Source organism: Ranitomeya imitator, chromosome 9 (genome assembly GCF_032444005.1).
Source record: "Ranitomeya imitator isolate aRanImi1 chromosome 9, aRanImi1.pri, whole genome shotgun sequence".
In the NCBI taxonomy this organism is placed as follows: domain Eukaryota; kingdom Metazoa; phylum Chordata; class Amphibia; order Anura; family Dendrobatidae; genus Ranitomeya; species Ranitomeya imitator.
In genome coordinates, this window is record NC_091290.1 from 89,290,235 (window position 1) to 89,317,052 (window position 26,818).

The 26,818-nt window shown below is 44.0% G+C and overlaps 1 protein-coding gene and 1 long non-coding RNA gene across 3 annotated transcripts in view; one reads left to right on the top strand and one right to left on the bottom strand.

Annotated features, from left to right (window-relative positions):
* Positions 1-26,818, top strand: part of KIAA1549L (KIAA1549 like) — a 738,873-nt gene that overhangs the window by 154,043 nt on the left and 558,012 nt on the right. The window lies entirely within an intron of this gene.
* On the bottom strand, positions 751-26,719 carry LOC138649366 (uncharacterized). 2 transcript variants are annotated; one of them, XR_011315298.1, is made up of 4 exons: positions 26,628-26,719; positions 5,686-5,821; positions 2,643-2,783; positions 751-1,964 (listed from the first exon to the last, which is right to left on the bottom strand). It is a non-coding gene; the product is annotated as an uncharacterized lncRNA (long non-coding RNA). The 2 variants fall into 2 exon arrangements; XR_011315297.1 differs by lacking the exon at positions 26,628-26,719 and having other exon boundaries at positions 5,686-7,447.

Below are 26,818 nucleotides of genomic sequence, written 5' to 3' on the forward strand. Positions count from 1 at the left end.
CGTGTAATATGATTTATAGATTTCCTTGTGTCTTCTTTTATGTGGCTCAAATTTATCCTAACATTTTGTTTATATTGTTACCTCAATGATGTGGTTCGTTATCAAAAAATAAAATATATATTGTGATGACCAAACGTGTATTTTAATTCTACAAACACAAAACACACTTCATTCCTACAGTAACAACGTTGTGAAATGTAAAAATTTGTTTGGCATTTTAACAATAACAAACATTACAAGTCCAAGAAATAATGATTTTATGTTGAGGGTGAGGTCGGTGTTTGTGATGTTTGTATTACCTAGTGTTGTTGAGTGTTTGTAGGCACAGGATCACTGATTGCCTGGGTGTGGATATGCTGTTGGTTTATGACTTCCTGACTGTGGCCATAAGCATCAGGTAAACTATTTTGTGGCCCATGGTGGTACCGCGCACTCCAAAGATTTTTATTTTTCATTAGTCTTGTTGGCATTAGTTCACAGCCAAGACAAATTTTTATTTGCAGATATAGTGTTTTATGGATGAACTTGAGATTGTTGCTTGTTCAATTATTCCATAATGTGTTGCCAATAATCAAATGGCTGTTACACCTGAGGGAGCCATACCCTGGCAAGAAAATGTTTTACCTTTTTTTTAATGTGCTTAGGCACATTAAAATAATCACATTATTTTATTTTATTTTTTTCTAAGAATCACAATGTCTACATGTTTAAATAAATCAAAAAACACATATATTGTTTGTTAACCAAGATTTGCTTTAATTTAGCCAAATAACAAACACAATAACCAGGCTTAATTTAGCCAAAACTTAGAAAAATATAATGATGGATAATAAGTAACAATTATAACCCATCCAAAGCTTACAAATCAACATACGAATTATGTGATGTTGTTGGTGAAGATGTAGAACTTTGAATGTGCCGATTTTCCGGAAGAGTGCTTTGCTGATTTGTTTGAGTTTGATTTATGGGTGTTGGGGGGTTGTGCTTGGTTTGTATTGTTTGTTGGTGACTGGGCATATAATGCACTGATCCCTGAGAATAAAATACAGGTTGGTTCTTGTGTATGTTGCTGTGTAAATCTTTGGCTGTGTTGTGCAATGTGTGCATTTGGTTGGTGATGTTGATTAAGCCAGCCTTCACCCTGGCCAACAATATTTGATGGCCTGTACTGTGGCCCATATTGTCCTTGATGAGCATAATGGGTTGGGTATGTGGGCCATGCTTGCTGACTATGTATGGTGTGAATATTGGTGCTTGTGGCGTTGTGATACCCTTGAAAAGGATGTACTTGGCCTATGCTTCCATGCTCCTGTACATATTGACCTGCCACACTCATATGAGGTTGACACGATTGTGTTGAATTAAGAGATGAAGATGGGTGGCCAGAGTCAGTAGTTGGCCTACTTATAGGTTGTTGTGACTCCCTAGTTGCAGGGCCATGATCAGCACCAGAGCTGGATGCATCGGGGCTGTGAGAGACCTGATGGTGGTGTTTCTCAATAACTTCAAATAGATGAGTTGGATGATGGGGTGGGGTGGCAGCATGTATAAGGTGCATAATGGCTGATTTAGTGTTTAGCCTAAAATCTATAGGTATTCGCCGAAGATGTTGGGCCAAGCTGCGACAAAATGCCTCCTCTCCATCATCAGATTTGGTGCGACCAACGTAATCCATGACCCGACTATCAATCTCCCTCCTTGTCACTAGATTTGTCCCATCTCTCCTTCTGCGCATTCGCTGGGCTATTGATTCATGGCCTGGGGTATATAGGGGCAATGTAGGAGTTCTGCTCCTGGCCTGCTCTTCCTGCTGTGCTGCATCCTCGGGAGGGTTTGTTGGTTGTGGACCTTCCTCCTCTGATATTGCTGGGACATCTTCCTCAGATGGGCGTTGTTCATCTTATTGGGATGGCCCTGCCTCTGCCTCCGATACTGTGTCTGTTTCCCGTAAGTTTGATTCTGTTCTAGATATAATCAGTTTTTTCAAGAATTATTTTGGTTACACTACTCAAAATATGTTTTCAAACAATAGCAATGTTGACGTTACTAAATTTCACTATATATTTGTGTCTAAGTATATTTTTATTTCAAGAATAATTAAAGACAAAACACCCCTCTCGGCTTATACACAAGTAAATATTCTATAACGCTGGCAGGGGAGGGGCAACGGCATAGCAGCGGCATGATTTTGATCTCAAAATACATAATACTCAACCTCCATCGCTGCATCACCGTTGTCATGGCGCCAACATCTCTCCGCTCCTGTCTTAGCATTCACGTGGTTACGCTTCTTAAGGTAATGAATATGGAGACATCTTCATAGGCCTGGAGTGAATATTCATTACCTTAATGAGGGGTACCACGTGACCGTAGGGAAGAGGAGAGGAGGCAGCGACTGACAATGGACATGCATGGAGGAAGATGCATCGACAGAGGGTGAGTATGAGGGTGGTGTTATATGTCAGACATATATACAACCTGGGGAAGGTGGGTGAACTGAGCAATGCGTGACCGTGGGAGCCATGCATACAACAGGGTGAACCACACATACCAGGACAGGATGGGGGAAGACACGCATAGCAGGACAGGGATGAGGTGAACAATGCATACCCAGATTACACTCAAGTGTATACGGTACTTACGGTCTTAGGTCTATGATGGGGGCTAAAAAGTTTAACCGACTCATATATATGGCCTTTTTTGTCGAGCACCAGAACCACTTTGCTGCCGCTCTCTCCTGTATTGATCCCGACAGCTCCTCCACCTCCGGGTTACATCACTCACTGAAAAACATTTGAAATTAAATTAAAAAAACATTTACACATAAAAATGTAAGTTGTGCAAAGGCCACTATATATATATATATATATATATATACTAGCTGAAGAGCCCGGCGTTGCCTGGGCATAGTAAATATCTGTGGTTAGTTATAGCACGTCACTTCTATTATTTTCCCATCACGCCTCTCATTTTCCCAATCACATCTCTCATTTTCTCCCTCACACCTCTCATTTTCTCCCTCACTCCTCTCATTCCCGCCTAACACTTGTCATTTCGACCTCACATCTGTCATTTTCTGATCACTACACTATTTTCCCTCACGCCTCTCATTTTGCACTCACATCTTTTCATTTTCACCTCACACCTCTCATTTTCACCTCAGTATATGCATGTTTGTCATCTCCCTTATATATAGTATACACCTGTATGTCATCTCCTGTATATAGTATATACCTGTATGTCATCTCCCCTGTATATAGTATATACCTGCCGTGTGTCATCTCCCCTGTATATAGTATGTACCTGTATGTCATCTCCTATTTATAGTATATACCTGTATGTCATCTCCTCCTGTATATAGTATATACCTGTAGGTAATCTGCTCCTGTATATAGTATATACCTGTGTGTCATCTCCTCCTGGATATAGTATATACCTGTATGTCATCTCCTCCTGTATATAGTATGTACCTGTATGTCATCTCCTTTTCTATATAGTATATACCTGTGTGTCATCTCTCCTGTATATAGTATATATCTGTGTGTCATCTCCCCTGTATATAGTATATACCTGTGTGATCTCCTGTATTAGACCTCGTTAACACGTTATTTGCTCAGTATTTTACCTCAGTATTTGTAAGATAAATTGGCAGCCTGATAAATCCCCCGCCAACAGGAAGCCCTCCCCCTGGCAGTATATATTAGCTCACACATACACATAATAGACAGGTCATGTCACTGACAGCTGCTGTATTTCCTATATGGTACATTTGTTGCTCTTGTAGTTTGTCTGCTTATTAATCAGATTTTTATTTTTGAAGGCTAATACCAGACTTGTGTGTGTTTTAGGGCGAGTTTCGTTTGTCAAGTTGTGTTTGTTGAGTTGCGTGTGGCGACATGCATGTAGCGACTTTTGTGAGATGAGTTTTGTGTGGCAACATGCGTGTAGCAACTTTTTGTGTGTCGAGTTGCATGTGACAGGTTAGTGTAGCAAGTTGTGTGCAGCAAGTTTTGCGCATGGCGAATTTTGCGCGTGGTGAGTTTTATGTCTGGTGCCTTTTGCAACTTTTGCATGTGTTGCAAATTTTGTGCATGTGGCAATTTTTCCGCGTGTGCAAGTTTTGCGTGTGGCGAGTTTTCCATGAGGTGAGTTTTGCACTTGTGGCGAGTTTTGCGTGAGCCTAGTTTTTGCATGTGGCGAGTTTTGCGCGTGGTGAGTTTTGAGCGGCGACTTTTGTGTTTCGACTTATGTGGCGAGGTTGGTGTATGTGTGGTGAAATGTGTGCTGAGGGTGGTATGTGTTCAAGCACGTGGTAGTGTGTGGCGCATTTTGTGTGTGTGTTCATATCCCCATGTGTGGTGAGTATCTCATGTCGGGGCCCCACCTTAGCAACTGATCTGTATATACTCTTTGGCGCCATCGCTCTCATTCTTTAAGTCCCCCTTGTTCACATCTGGCAGCTGTCAATTTGCCTCCAACACTTTTCCTTTCACTTTTCCCCATTATGTAGATAGGGGAAAAATAGTTTGGTGAATTGGAAAGCGCGGAGTTAAAATTTCACCTCACAACATAGCCTATGACGCTCTCAGGGTCCAGACGTGTGACTGTGCAAAATTTTGTGGCTGTAGCTGCGACGGTGCAGATGCCAATCCTGGACATACACACACACACACACACACACACACACATACACACACATTCAGCTTTATATAGTAGATATATATATGTATATATATATACATACAGCTAAAGGGCACTTCTGTCTGTTAGAATGTCTGTCTTTTTGTGTCTGTTACCTTAAACCCGGGTCGCTGATTAATCAGTCCGCAAATTGTCCCCTCCCTACTCTACTCCAGTCAGCACCAGTGTGTTGCACCATCCCGCAAAAAATTTAAACTATTGATGCTGACTATGCAGCATCAATAGTAAAAATATATAATGTGTAAAATATGATAAACAAAAATCATGCTGTTCTCAACTTCCATTGCTTACGCAGCTTTAACGGTCCTCGCGATGCGGCCAGCAGCTTCCATTACCAGAGATGCATTGCGAAATAACCAAGATGACTTAGCGGTCTTGCAAGACCGCTACATCATCTGGGTAATTTTTCTATGCATCACTGGGAACAGAAGCTGCCGGCCGCATTGCGAGGAGCAGGACAGCTTCGTTGTACGACGAAAGGTAGGTATATAATTTTGAAATTTAAAAAAGTGTAATCAGGGATATGGTGGCCACACTGCTGTATACTACGTGGTTATATAGTACATGGATGATATATATTACGTGGCTGCTATATACTACGTGACTGCTATATACTACGTGGCTGGGCAATATACTACGTGGCTGGGCAATATACTACGTCGTTGTGCAATATACTACGTGGTTCTGTGCTGTATACTACGTGGCTGGGCAATATACTACGTAACTGGGCAATATACTACGTCGATGGGCAATATACTACGTGGACATGCATATTCTTGAATACCCGATGCGTTAGAATCGGCCCACCATTTAGTATATATATAGAGAGAGAGAGAGAGAGAGAGAGAGTGAGAGAGAGAGAAAGTGATTTAAAAAAAAAAATATATATATATATATATATATATATATATTATTGTGAAGGACACTATATATATAGAGAGAGAGAGAGAGAGAGAGAGAGAGAGATAAATTAAAAATACTTACTCATCCCCATTTGAACATCTGGGGTGCTCTCAGCATAATTACTAAATAATTGGCGACAAATATAAGTCCAGGAGGCATCCTTAACAAGGCGATTTTGATAATTTGAATCTCTGGGATCCCAAAGTTCAGGGCGCTCCTGTACCAACACCAAAAGCATCTCCACGTTAATTAAACGTGACATTATAACATGAAAAGCAAAATTTCAACTCCGTGGAGGTGTGTCACATGCCCAGATTCCAAAATGGTGGTTTAGGTGAGCCTGGCAACACTTCCCTGTATGTCACTTCCTGTCATTTGATCTTTTGTGTATTTTGTTCAAAATGATCTAACTTCAATCCGTAAAAAAACAGATGGCATATGCATGATGCGTGTGCTGTCCGTTTTTTTCTCACATCCATTGACTTGCATTGGCGAGTCTCGTCCGAGAATCGCAGCAATACGCAGCATGCTGCCATTTTTTTCTCAGTACGATTTCAGCTGAGAAAAAAATCGTAAATGGAATGTCACCTATTGACTAACATTTGTCCGAGTGCAATCCGATTTTTTATCGGATTGTACTCGTCCGTATTCCTCACAAGTGGGAAAGAGGCCTAAATGCTACGTCCAGGTAGTGTAGCCAGTAATTCTTTAAAAGGATTGTCCACTACTAGGACAACCCCTTCTTAAACTAAATGTTTGGTCACGATAAAATAAATAAACCTATACTCACCTCCCGTTCCATCAGTATTTGCACTAGCGGGTGTTCTACTATGTGCTAAAGAGACTTGTTAAGAAGGGGTTGAATTATTCTGAGATTCCAGTAAAAGAAGTGTTTTATGGTGAATTTAGAAAAAGCACTTGTTATATTACAATTCCATGACTGTCAATTCAAGGAACTCCAAACTGGAGTTTTTCATAATCCAATATTAACCGAAGGTGAATTAGTCTAAATGATTAAGCCTGTGATTTACATATCATTATCACCCTTCTTTTCATGCTGAGGCTTTCAATGTCTCCTTAAAACCACAACAATGGAAAATAGAAAGCTTATGTAAAAAGATTATATTCACATATATAGACTTAAGGTACCGTCACATTCAGCAACTTTTCAACGAGAACGACAACGATCCGTGACGTTGCAGCGTCCTGGATAGCGATCTCGTTGTGTTTGACACGCAGCAGCGATCTGGATCCCGCTGTGACATCGCTGGTCGGAGCTAGAAGTCCAGAACTTTATTTCGTCATCAGGTCGGCGTGTATCGTCATGTTTGACATCAAAAGCAACAATGCCAGCAATGTTTTTACATGGAGCTAAGAACCAGCGAGAACGATAAGTGAGTCGCCGTTACGTCACTGGATCGCTCCTGCATCGTTCTGGTGTTGCCGGTGTTTGACGTCTCTACAGCAACCTAAACAGCGACGCTCCAGCGATCGGCTCGTTGTCTATATCGCTGCAGCATCGCTGAGTGTGACGGAGTGAACCTGGAAATTATAGGCCAGTAAGTCTAACCTCTATTGTTGGTAAAATATTTGAAGTGTTTCTGAGGGATGTTATTCTGGATTATCTCAATGAGAATAACTGTTTAACTCCATATCAGCATGGGTTTATGAGAAATCGCTCCTGTCAAACCAATCTAATCAGTTTTTATGAAGAGGTAAGCTATAGGCTGGACCACGGTGAGTCATTGGACGTGGTATATCTCGATTTTTCTAAAGCGTTTGATACCGTGCCGCACAAGAGGTTGGTACACAAAATGAGAATGCTTGGTCTGGGGGAAAATGTGTGTAAATGGGTTAGTAACTGGCTTAGTGATAGAAAGCAGAGGGTGGTTATAAATGGTATAGTCTCTAACTGGGTCGCTGTGACCAGTGGGGTACCGCAGGGGTCAGTATTGGGACCTGTTCTCTTCAACATATTCATTAATGATCTGGTAGAAGGTTTACACAGTAAAATATCGATATTTGCAGATGATACAAAACTATGTAAAGCAGTTAATACAAGAGAAGATAGTATTCTGCTACAGATGGATCTGGATAAGTTGGAAACTTGGGCTGAAAGGTGGCAGATGAGGTTTAACAATGATAAATGTAAGGTTATACACATGGGAAGAAGGAATCAATATCACCATTACACACTGAATGGGAAACCACTGGGTAAATCTGACAGGGAGAAGGACTTGGGGATCCTAGTTAATGATAAACTTACCTGGAGCAGCCAGTGCCAGGCAGCAGCTGCCAAGGCAAACAGGATCATGGGGTGCATTAAAAGAGGTCTGGATACACATGATGAGAGCATTATACTGCCTCTGTACAAATCCCTAGTTAGACCGCACATGGAGTACTGTGTCCAGTTTTGGGCACCGGTGCTCAGGAAGGATATAATGGAACTAGAGAGAGTACAAAGGAGGGCAACAAAATTAATAAAGGGGATGGGAGAACTACAATACCCAGATAGATTAGCGAAATTAGGATTATTTAGTCTAGAAAAAAGACGACTGAGGGGCGATCTAATAACCATGTATAAGTATATAAGGGGACAATACAAATATCTCGCTGAGGATCTGTTTATACCAAGGAAGGTGACGGGCACAAGGGGGCATTCTTTGCGTCTGGAGGAGAGAAGGTTTTTCCACCAACATAGAAGAGGATTCTTTACTGTTAGGGCAGTGAGAATCTGGAATTGCTTGCCTGAGGAGTTGGTGATGGCGAACTCAGTCGAGGGGTTCAAGAGAGGCCTGGATGTCTTCCTGGAGCAGAACAATATTGTATCATACAATTAGGTTCTGTAGAAGGACGTAGATCTGGGGATTTATTATGATGGAATATAGGCTGAACTGGATGGACAAATGTCTTTTTTCGGCCTTACTAACTATGTTACTATGTTACTATGTTACAGGAAAAAAGTCTGATCCTTATTATAATTTTAGAACTTTAACATGATAAATTAAAGGCAAAGAAACTAGCTGACTATCACAGATGAGATGATGATGTTGGCTACAAGCTCTTTTTCACTTCCTTCTCCATCTCCAACAATCAGACTCCCCCAGTTCTTGGACACTAGACAATTTTTCCCTGTCACTTTGAGAGGCTGAAAGAGAATCTGTCAGGGGGGCATGGCCTGCATGCAGACTAGAGAGGCAGCATAACTCACAGGCTCCTGCTACTCCGGACTTAAACCGGCTAATATCAGCACTTTTTATTATCTCTTCTCTCTGTGCACTGTTACGGCTCCCGGGAGATCTTGGGCACATGATTACTCGAGGGAGATCGCAGAGACGCAGTTCCCCACCGAAGCTCCCGGATTTCTTCCCCCGGAGACAGTCTGCACATGCGGCAGGTAAAATGGCGGCGGCTTCCCCCTCGGCTTCTTCCAACTCATCTGGTGGCTCCAGAGGGAGGGAGACATCTGAGACTCTCAGCAATTTGTCTCCTATTACTATAGAGGAGACATGAAAGAATTTTTAGCCTCTATCCGTGCTTCTCTAAAGGAAGACATGCAGTCTATGCTGCAGGAGATTAGGGGGGAAGTCTCGTCCTTGGGGGAGAGGACTGCACATGTTGAGAGCAAGATGGCCGAATATGCCAAAGCTATAAATGCTTTAGTGGATGAAAATAAAGCTTTGAGGGAGGATATGGTTCAAGATAATATGCATGACTTGGAAGATAGATCACGGAGAAATAATGTACGTGTCAGGGGTATACCGGAGGACATTCCAAAGATCTAGCTGACTTTTTACTTAAATTCATGCAATCTGTGCTCCCTTCCTTGCTCCCCAGGGATTTCCTAATTGATAGGATAAATAGACTCCCTAAGCCTCGGCATGTGAACCCAGCCTTGCCCAGAGACACTTTGGCGCGCATTCACTTCTATTCTACCAAAGACGCCTTCATGCAGAAGATGAGAAAAACCCCTGAGCTCCCTGCTGAATACCATGGCTTACAAGTGTTCCCGGACTTATCAGCGCCCATGCTGGCAAAGAGGCGAGAATTTGCTCATGTCTGTAAAGCACTACGTGATGTTCATATCCGATGCAAATGGGGATTCAACCCTGTCAAGCTGATAATTTCCTATGAGGGTCGTGGTGTAGTCAATCTCCCAAGCAGGCTGAGATCATGCTAACTGAATGGAAGATTTCCTTCGATCCCCGTCAAAATCCGACAGGAAAGAAAATAGTCCAGGACTGGTTTCAAACTTGAAGAGGAGAATGAGATGATGTCTGGATGCAGGACTGTTGTGAATTCTGTGGCTGAATTCACTCCTGTGGTCACAAGTGCTACTGCAGCTTCTGAGCTTCCTCCCTCAGGTGTTCTGGTGAGCTCGTTAACTGCTTCATTACTTAACTCCGCCTGATGCTGCTATCCTTGCTCCTTGTCAATGTTTCAGTGTTGGATCTGAGCTTCTCCTGATTGTTCCTGTGACCTGCTGCTCTGTATAGCTAAGTGCTTTTTGTTTTTTTTTTGCTTTTTTCTGTCCAGCTTGTCTTTTGTTTTTGCTGGAAGCTCTGAGACGCAAAGGGTGTACCGCCGTGCCGTTAGTTCGGCACGGTGGGTTTTTTTGCCCCCTTTGCGTGGTTTTGCTTTAGGGTTTTTTGTAGACTGCAAAGTTCGCTTTACTGTCCTCGCTCTGTCCTAGAATATCGGGCCCCACTTTGCTGAATCTATTTCATCCCTACGTTTTGTCTTTTCATCTTACTCACAGTCATTATATGTGGGGGGCTGCCTTTTCCTTTGGGGAATTTCTCTGGGGCAAGTCAGGCCTATTTTTCTATCTTCAGGCTAGCTAGTTTCTTAGGCTGTGCCGAGTTGCCTAGGTAGTTGTTAGGCGCAATCCACAGCCGCTTTTAGTTGTGTTTAGGATAGGATCAGGTGTGCAGTCTACAGAGTTTCCACGTCTCAGAGCTCGTTCTTGTATTTTTGGGTATTTGTCAGATCACTGTGTGCGCTCTGATCGCTAAGCACACTGTGTTTCTGGATTGCCTTCATAACACCTGTCATTAGCAAACATAACAGTACAAGGAGCCCAACTAATGATTCTCAATAGAGGGAAAGAAAAAGTTCTGACATCATTTTTTTTTTTTTCTGCTCTGTGTTCACTTTTTTTTTTTCCCCTAGACATTTGGGTGATTCTGGACACAGGTGTGGACATGGATATTCAGGGTCTGTGCTCTTCAATGGATAATCTCGTTATAAATGTACAAAAAATTCAAGATACTATTGATCAGAAATCTATGTTAGAACCAAGAATTCCTATTCCTGATTTGTTTTTTGGAGATAGAACTAAGTTTCTAAGTTTCAAAAATAATTGTAAGCTATTTCTGGCCTTGAAACCTCATTCTTCTGGTAATCCTATTCAACAGGTTTTGATTATTATTTCTTTTTTGCGCGGCGACCCTCAAGACTGGGCATTTTCTCTTGCGCCAGGAGACCCTGCATTGAGTAGTGTCGATGCGTTTTTCCTGGCGCTCGGATTGCTGTACGATGAGCCTAATTCAGTGGATCAGGCTGAGAAAAATTTGCTGGCTTTGTGCCAGGGTCAGGATGATATAGAAGTATATTGTCAGAAATTTAGGAAATGGTCAGTACTCACTCAGTGGAATGAATCTGCGCTGGCAGCTTTGTTCAGAAAGGGTCTCTCTGAGGCTCTTAAGGATGTCATGGTGGGATTTCCTATGCCTGCTGGTTTGAATGAGTCTTTGTCTTTGGCCATTCAGATCGGTCGACGCTTGCGCGAGCGTAAATCTGTGCACCATTTGGCGGTACTGCCTGAGGTTAAACCTGAGCCTATGCAGTGCGATAGGACTATGACTAGAGTTGAACGGCAGGAATACAGACGTCTGAATGGTCTGTGTTTCTACTGTGGTGATTCCACTCATGCTATTTCTGATTTTCCTAAGCGCACTAAGCGGTCCGCTAGGTCTGCCGTCATTGGTACTGTACAGTCCAAATTCCTTCTGTCCATTACCTTGATATGCTCTTTGTCGTCGTTTTCTGTCATGGCGTTTGTGGATTCGGGCGCTGCCCTGAATCTGATGGATTTGGATTATGCTAAACGTTGTGGGTTTTTCTTGGAGCCTTTGCGGTGTCCTATTCCATTGAGAGGAATTGATGCTACACCTTTGGCCAAGAATAAACCTCAATACTGGGCCCAGCTGACCATGTGCATGGCTCCTGCACATCAGGAAGTTATTCGCTTTCTGGTGTTGCATAATCTGCATGATGTGGTCGTGTTGGGGTTGCCATGGCTACAAACCCATAATCCAGCATTGGATTGGAATTCCATGTCGGTATCCAGCTGGGGTTGTCAGGGGGTACATGGTGATGTTCCATTTTTGTCGATTTCGTCATCCACCCCTTCTGAGGTCCCAGAGTTCTTGTCTGATTATCAGGATGTATTTGAAGAGCCCAAGTCCGATGCTCTACCTCCGCATAGGGATTGTGATTGTGCTATCAATTTGATTCCTGGTAGTAAATTCCCTAAAGGTCGATTATTTAATTTATCCGTGCCCGAACACGCCGCTATGCGCAGTTATGTGAAGGAATCCCTGGAGAAGGGACATATTCGCCCATCGTCATCACCACTGGGAGCAGGGTTCTTCTTTGTAGCCAAGAAGGATGGTTTGCTGAGACCGTGTATTGATTACCGCCTTCTTAATAAGATCACTGTTAAATTTCAGTATCCCTTGCCATTGTTATCTGACTTGTTTGCTCGGATTAAGGGGGCTAGTTGGTTCACTAAGATAGATCTTCGTGGTGCGTATAATCTGGTGAGAATCAGGCAAGGAGATGAATGGAAAACTGCATTCAATACGCCCGAGGGTCATTTTGAGTATCTAGTGATGCCGTTCGGACTTGCCAATGCTCCATCTGTGTTTCAGTCTTTTATGCATGACATCTTCCGTGAGTATCTGGATAAATTCCTGATTGTTTACTTGGATGACATTTTGATCTTCTCAGATGATTGGGAGTCTCATGTGAAGCAGGTCAGAATGGTTTTTCAGGTCCTGCGTGCTAACTCTTTGTTTGTGAAGGGATCAAAGTGTCTCTTCGTTGTGCAGAAAGTTTCATTTTTGGGGTTCATCTTTACCCCTTCTACTATCGAGATGGATCCAGTTAAGGTCCAAGCCATCCAGGATTGGATTCAGCCGACATCTCTGAAAAGTCTGCAAAAGTTCCTGGGCTTTGCTAATTTTTATCGTTTCTTCATCTGTAATTTTTCTAGCATTGCCAAACCATTGACCGATTTGACCAAGAAGGGTGCTGATTTGGTTAATTGGTCTTCTGCTGCTGTGGAAGCTTTTCAGGAGTTGAAGCGTTGTTTTTGTTCTGCCCCTGTGTTGTGTCAGCCAGATGTTTCTCTTCCGTTCCAGGTCGAGGTTGATGCTTCTGAGATTGGAGCAGGGGCGGTTTTGTCACAGAGAGGTTCTGATTGCTCAGTGATGAAACCATGTGCTTTCTTTTCCAGGAAGTTTTCGCCCGCTGAGCGTAATTATGATGTGGGCAATCGAGAGTTGCTGGCCATGAAGTGGGCATTCGAGGAGTGGCGTCATTGGCTTGAAGGAGCTAAGCATCGCGTGGTGGTATTGACTGATCATAAGAACTTGACTTATCTCGAGTCTGCCAAGCGCTTGAATCCTAGACAGGCCCGTTGGTCGTTATTTTTTGCCCGCTTCGACTTTGTGATTTCGTACCTTCCGGGCTCTAAAAATGTGAAGGCGGATGCTCTGTCTAGGAGTTTTGTGCCCGACTCTCCGGGTTTATCTGAGCCAGCGGGTATCCTCAAGGAAGGAGTCATTGTGTCTGCCATCTCCCCTGATTTGCGGCGGGTGCTGCAAAAATTTCAGGCGAATAAACCTGATCGTTGTCCAGCAGAGAAACTGTTCGTCCCTGATAGGTGGACTAATAAACTTATCTCTGAACTTCATTGTTCGGTGTTGGCTGGTCATCCTGGAATCTTTGGTACCAGAGAGTTAGTGGCTAGATCCTTCTGGTGGCCATCTCTGTCACGGGATGTACGTACTTTTGTGCAGTCCTGTGGGATTTGTGCTAGGGCTAAGCCCTGCTGTTCTCGTGCCAGTGGGTTGCTTTTGCCCTTGCCGGTCCCAAAGAGGCCTTGGACACATATTTCGATGGATTTCATTTCTGACCTTCCCGTTTCTCAAAAGATGTCAGTCATTTGGGTGGTCTGTGATCGCTTTTCTAAAATGGTCCATCTGGTGCCCTTGGCTAAATTGCCTTCCTCCTCTGATTTGGTACCTTTGTTCTTTCAGCATGTGGTTCGGTTGCATGGCATTCCTGAGAATATTGTTTCTGACAGAGGTTCCCAGTTTGTTTCAAGGTTTTGGCGAGCCTTTTGTGGTAGGATGGGCATTGACCTATCCTTTTCCTCGGCTTTCCATCCTCAGACTAATGGCCAGACCGAACGAACCAATCAGACCTTGGAAACATATCTGAGATGTTTTGTTTCTGCAGACCAGGATGATTGGGTGTCCTTTTTGCCGTTGGCTGAGTTCGCCCTTAATAATCGGGCCAGCTCGGCTACCTTGGTTTCTCCATTTTTTTGCAATTCTGGGTTCCATCCTCGTTTCTCTTCAGGACAGGTTGAGTCTTCGGACTGTCCTGGTGTGGATTCTGTGGTGGATAGGTTGCAGCAGATCTGGACTCAGGTAGTGGACAATTTGATCTTGTCCCAGGAGAAAGCTCAACTTTTCGCTAATCGCAGACGCCGTGTGGGTCCCCGACTTCGTGTTGGGGATCTGGTTTGGTTATCTTCTCGTCATATTCCTATGAAGGTTTCCTCTCCTAAATTTAAACCTCGTTTTATTGGTCCGTATAGGATTTCTGAGGTTCTCAATCCTGTGTCTTTTCGTTTGACCCTCCCAGACTCCTTTTCCATACATAATGTATTCCATAGGTCGTTGTTGCGGAGATACGTGGCACCTATGGTTCCATCTGTTGAGCCTCCTGCCCCGGTTTTGGTGGAGGGGGAATTGGAGTATATTGTGGAGAAGATTTTGGATTCTCGTGTTTCTAGACGGAAACTCCAGTATCTGGTTAAATGGAAGGGTTATGCTCAGGAAGATAATTCCTGGGTTTTTGCCTCTGATGTTCATGCTTCCGATCTTGTTCGTGCCTTTCATGCGGCTCATCCTGGTCGGCCTGGGGGCTCTGGTGAGGGTTCGGTGACCCCTCCTCAAGGGGGGGGTACTGTTGTGAATTCTGTGGCTGAATTCACTCCTGTGGTCACAAGTGGTACTGCAGCTTCTGAGCTTCCTCCCTCAGGTGTTCTGGTGAGCTCGTTAACTGCTTCATTACTTAACTCCGCCTGATGCTGCTATCCTTGCTCCTTGTCAATGTTTCAGTGTTGGATCTGAGCTTCTCCTGATTGTTCCTGTGACCTGCTGCTCTGTATAGCTAAGTGCTTTTGGTTTTTTTTTTGCTTTTTCCTGTCCAGCTTGTCTTTTGTTTTGCTGGTAGCTCTGAGACGCAAAGGGTGTACCGCCGTGCCGTTAGTTCGGCACGGTGGGTTTTTTTTGCCCCCTTTGCGTGGTTTTGCTTTAGGGTTTTTTGTAGACTGCAAAGTTCGCTTTACTGTCCTCGCTCTGTCCTAGAATATCGGGCCCCACTTTGCTGAATCTATTTCATCCCTACGTTTTGTCTTTTCATCTTACTCACAGTCATTATATGTGGGGGGCTGTCTTTTCCTTTGGGGAATTTCTCTGGGGCAAGTCAGGCCTATTTTTCTATCTTCAGGCTAGCTAGTTTCTTAGGCTGTGCCGAGTTGCCTAGGTAGTTGTTAGGCGCAATCCACAGCCGCTTTTAGTTGTGTTTAGGATAGGATCAGGTGTGCAGTCTACAGAGTTTCCACGTCTCAGAGCTCGTTCTTGTATTTTTGGGTATTTGTCAGATCACTGTGTGCGCTCTGATCGCTAAGCACACTGTGTTTCTGGATTGCCTTCATAACACCTGTCATTAGCAAACATAACACAGGACCATGCTGTGAGGGTGCTACTGATGTTACACTCTGTTTTTCTATTTTTGTTGTTTTTTCTTTCTCTCTCCGCCTTTTTTCTCTCTGCTCCAGCACCCCGTCCAAGATAACTCCCGGTTATTTTCATCTGTTTGGGAGTGACTCTTGGAATTGCCCTGAGCTGGCATCCACCTACGGTCTAGGACTGACCTTTTAGGTGTTTATTGCCTAACCAGCCTGGCCTTTGGCCTAGTGGCTACATGACTTTGTGTTTAGAAGTTCTTCTAGTATTCTTTGTGTTTTGTTCCCCTTGTCTTCCTTTCTTTAGATACTCCTTCGATATGGGTCTTTTTAATGTGGTTCCTGTGATCTTTTATGTGGCTAACACAGGTGCACTGATGCGGGTGATGTGGGTTAATGTAGATGTATGTGTGATAGCAAGGTTTAGAATGTTCAATTATGAGTGTTACCATTATGTCTCTAAATGTTAGGAGGTTGAACTCCCCCTGTAAGAGGTCCATCCTATGGAAAGAAGTGAAAAAATCAGGTAAGGAGATCATCTGCTTGCAGGAGACACATCTGATAGAAGCTGGTAATTTTAGGCTTCGTCACCCGCAATTCTCTAATATCTACTTCGCTAATAATAACACTAAAAAAGCTGGGGTGTGCATCATCTTTAAAAATACCTTAGCCTTTAAGTATATTCGGAGGGTGGCGGATCCTGCGGGCAGATTTCTGATCCTCATATGCACATTGAATGGCCAGTTGCACACTATCACAGTCCTGTATGCCCCAAATCATTCACAGCAGTCATTTATCCGCATGGTATTACAAAGAGTGGATGGTTTGGCACAGGGTGAAAAGTAATATTGCAGAGACATTAATCTCCCCATGGATAGAGATCTAGACTGCTCACGAGGTGGTGTTTGGCCTAGGGGGGGAGTTGAAAGGTTTAATCAAAGAATATCATCTACATGATTTCTGGAGATACTCCCATGCGAGCAAAAAAGATTATACCTTCTATTCTTTCCGACACTGTACATACTCTCAGACAGACCATATTTTGGTAGATACTACGGTTCTTTCCAGATGTGTCTGCTCCAACATAGGACTAATTACCTGGTCTGACCATACCCCCATTGTGTTACAGTTAGCATTAAAACATCATGTGAACCCTGCCTTTAGATGGCATCTAAACCCTTCTCTCTTGCTAAATGAGAGGGTGACGTGTGGTATCTCTAATGAGCTGACCCACTATTTCCACGTTAACGATAATGGGGAAGTTTCAGATGAAATGTTATGGGTTGCACATAAAGTGGTTATTCGGGGATATCTCATCCAACAAGCCTCCATACTGAAGCGCAATAGGGGGTTACGGGATGACCTCTTAACTAGACTTGATCAATTGGAATCACTGAACAAAACCTCACCCTCTCAGGCGGTATCGGATGAGATATACGGAGTTCGCTTTAAATTGCGGGAGAATTTGCTCTCTACCTATGCCCATAATTTACATAAATTTAAAACTCACTTTTATGCCACTGGAGACAGGGCGGGAAATATACTGGCCCGTAGGGTACGCTGTTATGTTTGCTAATGACAGGTGTTATGAAGGCAATCCAGAAACACAGTGTGCTTAGCGATCAGAGCGCACACAGTGATCTGACAAATACCCAAAAATACAAGAACGAGCTCTGAGACGTGGAAACTCTGTAGACTGCACACCTGATCCTATCCTAAACACAACTAAAAGCGGCTGTGGATTGCGCCTAACAACTACCTAGGCAACTCGGCACAGCCTAAGAAACTAGCTAGCCTGAAGATAGAAAAATAGGCCTGACTTGCCCCAGAGAAATTCCCCAAAGGAAAAGGCAGCCCCCCACATATAATGACTGTGAGTAAGATGAAAAGACAAAACGTAGGGATGAAATAGATTCAGCAAAGTGGGGCCCGATATTCTAGGACAGAGCGAGGACAGTAAAGCGAACTTTGCAGTCTACAAAAAACCCTAAAGCAAAACCACGCAAAGGGGGCAAAAAAAACCCACCGTGCCGAACTAACGGCACGGCGGTACACCCTTTGCGTCTCAGAGCTTCCAGCAAAAACAAAAGACAAGCTGGACAGAAAAAAAGCAACAAAAAAGCAAAAAGCACTTAGCTATACAGAGCAGCAGGTCACAGGAACAATCAGGAGAAGCTCAAATCCAACACTGAAACATTGACAAGGAGCAAGGATAGCAGCATCAGGCGGAGTTAAGTAATGAAGCAGTTAACGAGCTCACCAGAACACCTGAGGGAGGAAACTCAGAAGCTGCAGTACCACTTGTGACCACAGGAGTGAATTCAGCCACAGAATTCACAACAGTACGCAAACGAGAGGCTAAATCCAGATTGGATGGTTTGCTAGGTCAGAATGGGTGTTTGGTTAGGAATCCGATTGAAATCGCAGAGACTTTTGCAAAGTATTACTCCCATTTATATAACTCACATTCTGACCAGCAGACCCGTCAACCCACCCAGGTATCAATCGACTCATACCTACAGTCAGTTAATTTACCATGCGTATCCCAAGAACAATTACTCTTGTTAAATGCCCCATTTACAGAGGAGGAGATTAAAAAACCATTAAAAGTAGTAAGCTGCACGCCGCACCTGGTTTGGATGGGCTATCAAATTAATATTATCGCACTTTCCAAGATATTCTGGCCCCATATCTATTGAGGTTGTTTTCAAGTTGGCGGGATTCAGGCAAAGTTGCTGTCTCCAATCTGGAAGCTATTATTACTACTCTCCCTAAGCCAGGTAAGACCCCTGATAGTCCTGGAAATTTTAGGCCCATTGCTTTATTGAATTGTGATTTAAAGATATATACCAAATTGTTAGCCTCCCGCCTTCATTTGATAATCCCCTCTCTTGTCTCTCCCGACCAGGTCGGTTTTGTGGCTGGCCGAGAAACTAAGGATGGTACCCGCCGAATGTTGAATCTCATCAGGGTGGCGGAACTGTCAGGCCTTCCCAGTGCCTTTCTGTCCTTGGATGCTGAGAAGGCTTTTGATAGGGTACATTGGGGTTATTTGGGAAGTGTTCTTCGGAAGTTCGGTTTGGAGGGCCCCATCCTATCAGCGATTTCAGCCATATATTCCACTCCATCTGCCAGAGTTCTCGCCTCTGGAGTAGTGTCTGCTCCCTTTCTGATCACCAATGGGACGCGGCAGGGATGTCCACTTTCCCCCATTATATTTGCATTATGCATAGAGCCTTTGGCAGAGAAAATCCGTGGTAACTGATATCTCAGGTTTGATGGTGGGCCCGGCTGCTCATAAGATTGGTCTTTACGCGGATGACGTTATCATAACCTGTGTGGACCTGGAGCGGTCTTTCTCGGCCGTCATGGCTGAACTAGAGGAGTTTGCGGCAGTATCCTATTAGAAACTGAACGCATCCAAATCTTTGGTATTCCCTGTCGCGGTCCCTTTGGTCGTCAGAACTGAATTAGAGAATAAGTTTCCCTTTCGTTGGACTGATCAGGGTATCCCTTTTCTTGGTATAAAGCTTACATGTTCATGACATCCTGGGTGGCCAGAATCAATATTTTCAAAATTAAAATTCTCCCCAAGATATTATATTATTTTAGATGTCTCCCTTTGAGGGTTCCAAGCAAAATTATAACAAACCTTCAACGCTTAACAAATACATACATATGGGCCCACAAAACTCCTAGAGTGGCTAAATCCCTTATGTACTACCCTTATGATTTTGGGGGAATGGGCTTACCAAACTTGATGGCGTACTATAAGGCTTCTGTAGTGGCAGGGTTGCAGGACTGGTGGCAGCTTGATAAGGATCATAGATGGTTGCAAATTGAAAATTTCTATGCAACTAGAGGTTCCACCCGATTCATGTTAGAGGTTGAAGCTTTGGGGCCGTGGACAGGTAGGCTCCCTCTACCGAGCATGTCTACTGCACTGCATTTTTGGAGACAGACGGTCCCGACCCTTATTAAAATTCCATTAACTGAAGTGTCACTGAAGGCACTAGAATTACATATTCCATATTTAGATTTACAGCCATGGATACGGGCTGCTGTAAAATCAATTTATCAGCTGCTTTATGACACAATGATTAAACCGTTTGATCGCCTAGTTGCGAAACACCCTGATATTCGGCATAGATTTTATCAGTTTTTACAATTAAGACATTTAATACACACTACACAACTGACGCCTTTTTTAATAACAACCTAGTTCGTACAGTAAATGGTCTTTTCTTGGTGCCTGGTCCTAGTCCTTGCAATGTATCTATTTTGTATAGAGCCCTGAATGATCCTGACTCAGAGGTTAAGTTGAAATTCATGAGTCAGTGGGAAGATGACTTGCAGGTCACCCTAGCGCCTGATGGGTGGCTGGAAGCGGTGTTAGAGGTTCGGAGAGTGTCCTCCTGTGTAAACCATCTGGAACAATTGAAAAAAGTCCACTTACGCTGGTACTACTACCCAGTTAAAGTTGCCCATTTTGGCCCTCAATGCTCCCCATTGTGCTGGAGAGGCTGCGGTATGTTGGGGAAGCTTAGCCATATGTGGTGGTCGTGTCCGAAATTACTGAATCTTTAGGTTAGTTTGGAGGACGTGATAGCGGAGGTAACTGGGATTCGGATGGCCCTACGACCTAGTATGGTTTTATTGCATATTGGTTTGGATGAGATCCCACATGAACTGAGAGGTGTGTTCTCACATTTGTTTATAGCCGCTAGACTGGCAATAGCTTCCAAGTGGAGAGTGACTAGTGCACCGACCATACAATCTGTGATTGATAGGATGAACCTTCATTGCCAATACGAACGAGCGCTGGTGTTATCTGCGTCATCAAAAACAAAAAAGTCTCAGATCTGGAAGCCGTGGCTTGGTAGCCAGTTTTCCTTTATCCCTTCGTGATGAGGATTGTGCTGTGGTGATCCGGGATCTGATACTCTCGGACCGTGACAAATTCTTGCTCTGTGCCTGGCTGTTTAGTTTATATGGCGCTTTGACTTTCAGGAACCGGTATTTTGGTAGGTTAGTTAATGTTCAGACCTTCGATCTAAATAATCTACCGTTGCATTCCTATGTGTACCTACTCCCTCCCCCCCCTTTGCGTTGGATTGTCTGTTTTCTTATTGTATTCTTATTCTACTCTGCTCTGTTTGCAGAATTGTTTTGTTTATCTGTTTAATCTGAAAACAAATTTTTAATAAATATGATTCAGTAAAAAAAAAAAAAAACAATCTGTCAGCATTTTTTTTTCTATGTAATCTGAAGACAGCAGGAGTTAGAGACTGAGCCGCAAAATTCAGGTATATATCACTTGTCAAAGTGCAGTAACAAGTAGGTTTTCTCAAACATCTCCAACTGTAATGGCGGTGTCAGGGTCTGTGGATTCCACAGGTTCAGACAATCCTCCTTTTGTCTCCATAGATGGCTATGGTCAGCACAGAGTGACTCGGGTGTTGACTTCAAGCGCTGCAGCTCCTAGGCAGGTTAGAAGGAATTAAATATTTGCTGAACTTAGCTTGTTGTTTGCCTGTGGTCACATGCTGCAGTAGAACCAGTCATGTCTGCTCTTTCCCTATTTAAGCTGCTCTACTGATCATGGAATGCCAGCAACAGTTTCCTCTATGCTGGTCTAGGAAAGGTGAATGTAGTGAAACCTCCACCAGGGGGAGCTGGTGAGGGAAGAGAGGTTAAACACTAAGCGTAGTAACACAGATCTCTGGCACAGGTGTCACAGGTAATGAGAGAATTCAGACAAGCCAAGGTCATACACAGAGAGGTCAGCACTAGTGTTGAGCATTCCGATACCGCAAGTATCGGGTATCGGCCGATACTTGCGGTATCGGAATTCCGATACCGAGATCCGATACTTTTGTGGTATCGGGTATCGGTGTCGGATACATAGAGATGTGTAAAATAAAGAATTAAAATAAAAAATATTGATATATTTACCTCTCCGGCGGCCCCTGGACTCAGCGCGGGTAACCGGCAGGCTTCGTTGTTCAAAATCAGCGCTTTTAGGACCTGAGAATCACGTCCCGGCTTCTGATTGGTCGTGGGCCGCCCATGTGACCGCCACGCGACCAATCACAAGCCGCGACGTCACCGCAAGCTATTAACGCGCTCATTTTTAAAAATGAGCGCGGTAATGACTTTCAAAGACGTAGCGGCTTGTGATTGGTCGCGGCCACGCGACCAATCACAAGCCGCGACGTCACCGCAAGCTATTAACGCGCTCATTTTTAAAAATGAGCGCGGTAATGACTTTCAAAGACGTAGCGGCTTGTGATTGGTCGCGGCCAATCACAAGCCGCTACGTCTTTGAAAGCCATTAACGCGCTCATTTTTAAATCTCAGTGCCGAGTCATCCTAAGATACCTCAGTGGACCATCGACGGAACTCCAAGCTATACCATTCAGCTGAATGCTTCCCCTGAACCAGATCCATAATGGTGTCCTCTGCCACCCTGACACAGTCCGGTTCATCATAAATAAGTCCTAGGGCCTCAAAGAACCTATCCACCGACCTCCGTTCAGGGGCAGTAGGGGGCAGAGAGAAAGCCCAGGATTGGGGACCCTTCCTAAGTAAGGAGATAATAATCCCTACCCGCTGAGTCTCATCCCCAGACAATCGAGGTCTAAGAGAAAACCATAATTTACAACTCTCCCTGAATATGTGAAATTTATCTTTTTCACCTGAAAACGTGTCTGGAAGTTTAACCGAGGGTTCTGGAGAGTGCAAAACAACATCCACAGAGTCACCAGGTAGACTAACAACATGAGAGGTGTTTCCCTGCACAGTCATAACAGTCTCAGTCAGTTTTTTCTGTAAGTGGGTATGCGACGTGACAAGGGACTGAGGTTTCACAGAAAAATCCCACACCATCTGTGTCAAACTGGACACTTGATCCGCCAAGTTATGCAGCGGATCCATGACCAGCGAAAAAAAAATGCAAAATCCCGTTTAAATGTATGGTTAGTGATAATGTAGTGAAACCTCCACCAGGGGGGAGCTGGTGAGGGAAAAGAGGTTAAACACTACGCGTAGTAGTGTAGTAACACAGATCTATGGTACAGGTGTCACAGGTATTGAGAGAAGTCAGACAAGCCAAGGTCATACACAGAGAGCACTACACTGTACACAGGGGCAGTCAGGAGAATAGTCAGGGACAAGCAAAAAATCGGAGCCTACCGGGAATGTAGTTACCAAAACGTGAGATGTAAGACTAAGTTGGGGTACAAGCCAGAGTCGAAATCAGTAGGGGAGCGTGGTATCAGAGACGGAAAACAAGAGGCGAAGTCCAGAGATCAGATCGAGTCATACATGGGTACAGGCAGTCAGAGGCACACAATTTTAGGAGTCGAATTTCCTCTGCTGCACAGGGGGAATCTCGATCCGTGTCTGCTGCGGTCTCCCATTCTGCATCGGCCGCAGTGGAGCCTGCTCAGTGGAGACGTCTCTCCCAGCGTCTCACTGAGACTGGTCCTGTGCAAAGGGTTACTACTGCCTCTCCAGGCTCTGCTATGGTACCCTGCACTGATCTGCAGTGAGCAGGCTTTTCTGGGTCTAAGTCCTGCTTTGCACACACTGAGCATGCCCAGGGCAAGATCTCTCAGTGGAGATCTAGGGTCATATGCTCAGGAAGGCCCTGTAGGTGCTAGGACTTAGTCCTGCTTTGCACACACCGAGCATGCCCAGGGCAAGATCTCTCAATGGAGATCTAGGGTCAGATGATCAGGTACTGCTGCAAATCCATTGGTCCTTCTTTGAAGGGTCCTGAATGTGCTGCAGCTATATAAGCTTCGCATAACCGCACAGCCATGCGCTAGTATACTATTGTTATCGTGTGTGTGTTGATGAGTGCAAGTCGTTCCTTAAAAACCCATCCCTTGTGTATGACTGTTCGCGTATGGTGTATGGCTGCAGTCTAGCGCCCGGCTGAACTCACAGCCTTAACACACGAAGCAGCGTCTAACTGCTGTGACCGCCAGTGCAGCGCCGTGCGCTATTAGTGCGCTTACCTTACCCAAGTCTGGGTGGTTAGTGGCGTCCGCTAGTGTGGCACAGCATACACTTCTGTGCATAATAGTTACCTCTGATACCCCTATTGTGGTGTCGATCGCAAGAGGTCTACACTAACTCTAATCCTGTGTCCTGGGATAGAGTTCTGTGGTTCCTTGCTTGCGCTCTCTCTGCGGTACCACGACCCTGTGACTTAACAGGGATCGCTTCCTTCACACAGGGTGAAGTTAACCCGTGTGTAATCACATTGTACCGCCATATAGTGCCGCCATTCACTTAGCAGCAGGTTCTTTCCTGCACGGTGGATCCAGAGTGGCGTACGCACCAATCTTACTTAATAAATATATTCGGTGCGTTCCCCCAACCCTAACACACAAGGATCACGAAAACCAGAATACAGGTCAGGGGCTCAAGCTGGGAAGCATGAACTAACACTGGTCAGCAGGCTGTGAGGGACTGAAATAGCCCAGCTAGCTCAAGAACGAGGCTTCAGAGATTAATCCCTGCATGACCAGTCCCAAGAGAGGAAAGAAGAAAATAAACTCCGGACTGGACCATGACAGTGAACACATTGTAGTGTACTGGTTATTTCCAAAGTTGTTGCAAATGGTGTTTGGTTAACCCTTTCCTTTTTCCCTTGATATCTTTATATTATTACTTTGTTGCCTCTCGGGCTGTACCCTTTATGTCCTTTTGTGTATTTCCTTGAGAGCGTGTTGTGTGACTATGTTTCAGTTCTGCCCTGTCTGTCTGGCCTTGTATTTTCCCATACACGTTTCAGACTAGAGCTGCTTAGGAGCATATTAAGGAATGAGGCTCGGGCATCTCCACCTTCACGACTAATCCTGGGTACAGGGATAGCTAGGGACCTCTAACCTTAGGGTCACACTAGGAGCAAACTTGCTATCCCGCAGTCCCATAGTGACAAGGGTGTGCTGATTTTACTATGAAGGATTTATCATAAGAGATTAACATTGGACTAGTCAGGCAACGTCCCCTCGTTTGATAAGTAGCTCACTGACTATTGACTTTCTACATACATTGCCTGATGGGGACGCGATTAGCTGTGGTGGGGCAGGGGCAGCTTTTCAGCTTCATTCTAAATCTAAAAGTTCTGATTTTGTTAGAACGGCTGCAACCAGTAATCTAAGTGATACATTGTTGGATTAAGCTTCTCTTTCCCTACATCATGCTGCTTTCAGCATCCGACCCCTCTCTCCCCCACTAACTTACCGGAAAGCTTGGCATGTTAATACCATTTCTTATTACATTATTATTATGAGGTTCATTCATATGGGTCTCCTTGGAGGTCTCCAAGCCACACGATTAATTTGTGTTTATCTTTTCATGCTTACCCCTTTTTTACAGTCACTTGACTTACATGGTTACATGGGGGTTTCTTTCTGTGTGGGGACCAGAGGGGGTGGGGTGTTTGTTTGTCTGCATTGGATTGGCACTTTATGGATTAATGTGATGTTACATGTATATTTTAGCATGATATAGTGATTTAATAAAATTGACTTTTTTGATCTTACTAGATGTCATCACTTTGCTCCCATTTCTCCTATTGTTTTCTGCTTTCAGATGAGGTAACAAAGACCTTCTGACAGATTCCCTTTAACTTGCATCCAACCTCCTGCAACAACAGCCAGGGCCAATATTTAGATACTTTTGAGAGTGAGTCGGCTCCCTCTCTCATACTATAGCCCCACCGCCGACCCCCTCAATGCAATTGCGTAATGCCAATTATTGTGATGGCAACAGGAGGTCACAAAATGACCAAAGAATGACCTTCTGGTCTGCCATGTGCATTGGCCTGATAAGCCCTGCCATAAGCTGAGTCTGACAGGCTTACATTCTGACCTTTCAGTGTGATATTAAACTAGCAATCAAATTATTCAATATTCATAGAGGGACTAAATAGTAACATAGTTATTATTAAGGTTGAAGGAAGACTTTAAGTCCATCTAGTTCAACCCATAGCCTAACCTAACATGCCCTAACATGTTGATCCAGAGGAAGGCAAAAAAAACCCATGTGGCAAATAGTAAGCTCCACTTTGAGGGAAAAAATTTGTTGCCGACTCCACATACGGCAATCAGACTAGTTCCCTGGATCAACGCCCTAACAAGGAATCTAGTATATATACTCTGCAACATTATACTTTTCAAGAAAGGTATCCAGTCCCCTCTTAAATTTAAGTAATGAATCACTCATTACAACATCATATGGCAGAGAGTTCCATAGTCTCACTGCTCTTACAATAAAGAACCCGCATCTGTTATTATGCCTAAACCTTCTTTCCTCCAGACGTAGAGGATGCCCCCTTGTCCCTGTCTCAGGTCTATGATTAAAAAGATCATCAGAAAGGTCTTTGTACTGTCCCCTCATATATTTATACATTAAAATAAGATCACACCTTAGTCTTCGTTTTTCCAAACTAAATAGCCCCAAGTGTAATAACCTATCTTGGAATTGCAGATCCCCCAGTCCTCTAATAACCTTGGTCGCTCTTCTTTGCACCCGCTCTAGTTCAGCTATGTCTTTCTTTTACCAGAACTGTGCTCAGTATTCTAAGTGTGGTCGAACTAGTGACTTGTATAGAGGTAAAATTATATTCTCCTCATGAGCATCTGCGCCTCTTTTAATGCATCCCATTATTTTATTTGCCTTTGTAGCAGCTGAACATGAGTTTGTCATCCACCCAGAGGCGTAGCTAGGGTTTTGGTCTAGGGGGGCGAAGCTTCTGAGTGGGCCCCTAACCAGGTAACCTTCATTACAATTCAGTGATGTGCCCTAATAGTGGAGGAGAACCTCAGCAGATGACAGGACTGTTACTGAAGATAACCTCTATATAAAGACCAATATTGATATTACCGCCATATGGTCAGTGGTAGATACCAGTCCTACAGAACATATAACAGATCACTGCACAGTTACAGATAATGACCTCTGATGTTCTTTCTGATAGAATTGTTCATTTTTCCCGTCTTTTCCATCTGGCCCAGACCGACATGACAACTTCTTCCAGCTACAACTCATCTGCAGAGAATACAACAAAGACACGTTTCACTTCTCACATTTCAGCCCAATCACCATCTATTCCCAACCTGCACAAACTCCTCATCCTGCTGATACCCC